General features: G+C 49.4%; 1 long non-coding RNA gene across 1 annotated transcript in view; it reads right to left on the bottom strand.

Moving 5' to 3' along the window:
* LOC108444622 overlaps positions 1-3,546 on the bottom strand; it is a 25,277-nt gene that overhangs the window by 2,170 nt on the left and 19,561 nt on the right. Inside the window, exon 3 of the long non-coding RNA XR_001859259.1 lies at positions 440-445. This is a non-coding gene — a long non-coding RNA (uncharacterized LOC108444622). The remainder of the gene's footprint in view (positions 1-439; positions 446-3,546) is intronic.

Consider the following 3,546-nt stretch of genomic DNA (forward strand, 5'->3'; position numbering starts at 1 on the left):
ATGCGGGCGCGGCTCCCGCCTGGCCCAGCGCTGGAAACGAGAGAGAGCTTGGGGGGGGAGGTTTGCCTGTTCTTAAGTGCGGATCACAGAGGCGGTCACAACTTTAAGTGGCTTAGAGAATTGTCCATATTCAAACTGGCCGCTGATAGGTTCTATCAGGTCCCAGAGGAAACTGTAAGTACCCCTTAGCAAGGACATGCCTTCCGGGACCATGCTTGCTAACCTTTGACATTCTTGTAGGTTCCTTCCAACTGAAATAGTCTATTTTATTCTAATACTTCAGGTTTCTGATTCAATTTTGGGTTATGTTTGCATGTTCTTCTATACTACATTTATGAATTGAACTTCCCAGGTCATCTTGACATTTTAATAGGATAGGAATTCAGATGGTGATGAATGAGGTAAATATAAATCACAACCTTGATGATTTTTATGTTACAATAAACTTTCATCAAACCATAGAGAAGAACTCTGGTGGTAATTGATGGCTGTAATGGTCACAGTGACCAGAAAGTAGTTGAGTTTCAAATTGTTTGCCATAGGAGATAAACTGCCAGCGAAACTTTGTCCCTGGATATGGGAAGAGCAGACTTCCGGTTGTCTGAAGAAGCTAGTTGACTCAGTGAATGAGGGAAAGGCTGTGGATGTTGTCTACCTGGACTTCGGTAAAGGCTTTGACACTGTTTTCCACAGCATTCTCCTGGAGAAACTGGCTGTTTATGGCTTGGATGGGTGTACTCTTCACTGGGTAAAAAATTGTCTGGATGGCTGGGCCCAGAGAGTGGTGGTGAATGGAGTTAAATCCAGCTGGCAGCTGCTCACTAGTGGTGTTTCCCAGAGCTCAGTATTGGGGCCAGTCCTGTTTAATATCTTTATTGATGATCTGGATGAGGGGATCAAGTGCACCCTCAGCAAGTTTGCAGATGACACCAAGTTTGTGTTGCTCTGCTGGAGGGTAGGAAGGCTCTGCAGAGGGATCTGGACAAGCTGGATGATGGGCTGAGGCCAGTCATATGAGGTTCAACAAAGCCAAGTGCCAAGTCCTGCACTTCTGTCACACAAACCCCCTGCAACGCTGCAGGCTGAGGGCAGAGTGGCTGGAAAGTGGCCCAGTGGAAAAGGCCGTGGGGATGCTGGTTGACAGTGGCTGAACATGAACCAGGGTGTGCCCAGATGGCCAAGAAGGCCAAAGGCATCCTGGCTTGTATCAGAAGTAGTGTGGCCAGCAGGACCAGGGAAGTGATTGTCTGTCTGTACTTGGCATTGGTGAGGCTGCACCTCAAGTGCTGTGTCCAGTTCTGAGTCCTTCACTTCAAGAAGGAGATTGAGGGGCTGGAGCATGCCCAGAGAAGGGCAACAGAGCTGGGGAAGGGCCTGGAGCACAAGTCTGATGAGGAGAGAGGCTGAGGGAGCTGGGGGTGTTTGGCCTGGAGAAAAGGAGGCTCAGGGGGACCTTTTCAGTCTCTACAACTAACTGAAAGGAGGTTGTGGTGAGGTGGGGGTCCTTCTCCAAAACACCAAGCGATAGGACCAGAGGAAACAGTTTAAAACTGTGCCAGGGAGTCGATGAATGCTGGTCATTTTTTAAGAGCCATCTCTTAAACATGCAGGAGCAGGAAATTCCAAAGTGTCTAAAGTCAGGCAAGTGGGGCAGAAAGCTGTCTTGACTGAGCGGGGATCTTCTCCTCAAACTTAGGTGGATAAGGAAAGTGCATTGGAAGCAGGGACAGGTGACACGTGAGGACTACAGAGATGCTGTTCACCATTGTGTGGACAAAGCTTGATTAGAGTTCAAGCTGGTCAGCACTGTGAAGGATAACAAAAAGGAAAGGAAGATCAGAGATAGCGTTGGCCTGTTACTTGATGAGATCAGTCACCTCACAAATGGGGACATAGACAAAGCAGAGACATTTAATGCCTTCTTTGCCTCTGTCTTTAATACTGATGTTGGGCCCTGGGATCCTCAGAGCCCTGTGTTGGAAGACCACAACTGAGGGGATGATAAACTCCCAGCCAACTCTGAACTTGTGTGGGATCTGCTGCTCCATTCTAGATCCCTATAAGTTATTGGGCCCAATGGGATTCATCCCAGGGTACTGAAAGAGCTGGTCAATGTTATCATGGGACCTCTCTCCATTATTTTTCAACAGTCCTGGGAGTCTGGAGAGGTCCCAGTCAACTGGAAGCTGGTAAATGTTGCCCCAACTTTCAAGAAAGATAAGAAGGATGACCTTGGTAATTACAGGCCTGTCAGTCTCACCTCAGTGCCTGGTAAAATTGTAAAGTTATTCTGGGAGTTATTGAAAAACACTTGAGAGACAATTCAGTCATTGGTCACAGCCAGCACAGGTTCACGAGGGAAGAGTCTGCTTAATCAACTTCATTTCCTTTTATGACAAGGCGTTGTGGTTTGACACTGGCCAAATGCCAGGTACCCACGAAAGCCATTCACTCACTCTTTTGCTCTCAGCTGGGCAGAGGAGAGGGACAAAAAATTAACGAAGGGCTCATGAGTTGAGATGAGGACTGGGAGAAAACACTCTAAGGGCAAAGCAAGTTCAAATTTAAAGGTATAAAGTAAATATATTATTAACAGAGTCAGAGGAGGATAATGAGAAGTAAAATAAGCCCTTAAAAACACCTTTTTCCCCCAGCCCCTCCCTCCTTCCCACCGAAAGTGCAGGGAGACAGGGTGTGGGGAATTTGGTTAGTTCGTCACTCGAGATCTTCTGTTTGCTCAGGGAGAGGAGTCTTTCCTCTGCTATGCCATGGGATCCTTCCCACGGGAAACAGTTCTCCATGAACTTCTCCAGTGTGGCTCTAATCTCACGAGCAGCAGTCCTCCCAAAACTGCTGCAACGTGAGTCCCTCCCATGGGCAAACAGTCCTCCCAAAACTGCTGAGGCATGGGTCACTGGTCCACAGGATGCAGTCTTCTAAGGATAGGCTGCTCTAGTTTGGAAGCAAGGGCCCTCTTTACCTCTGGAAGCAGGGGCCCTGTCTCTCCATTCAGGTCTCCCGCTGGATCACAGCTTTCTCTGGTATCTACCCTCTCTGGCGTGACCACTTCTCCCATGGTCTCCGAGTGGATCTCTGCATCCCCCGTGGACTTCATGGGCTGAAGGGGGACAGCTTGCTTCACCATGGTCCTCACCACAGCCTGCAGAGGAATTTCGGCTCTGGCGCTTGGAGCACCTCCTCTCCCTCTTTTTCCACTGACCTTAGTGCTGCCATGTTGTTCTCCCTCACATGTCCTCACTTCCTCCTCTTCTCTGACTAGAAGAAAAACTGCTGCCCGTAGGTACCATTGCCACCAAGTTCCACCAATTCAAAGATTCTTGCAGGATCCCGCAGCGCCAAGAGGTTGATCTCATCTAGGTTCCGCATCGGGGAGTTGCTCGCCATGTTTCCGCTGCCAGACAGGCGGCCCTGCTGTCATGATGCAGGCCGTGCTGGCTCTATTTAACACCTCTCTTCATGCGGGGTGCTGGGAAGGAGAAGCTGCCGCCACCGCCCCTGCCCTTTTGCCCATGCCGTGGCTAGCGA

The sequence above is a fragment of the Corvus brachyrhynchos genome, unplaced genomic scaffold (genome assembly GCF_000691975.1).
Source record: "Corvus brachyrhynchos isolate BGI_N302 unplaced genomic scaffold, ASM69197v1 scaffold532, whole genome shotgun sequence".
In the NCBI taxonomy this organism is placed as follows: Eukaryota; Metazoa; Chordata; class Aves; order Passeriformes; family Corvidae; genus Corvus; species Corvus brachyrhynchos.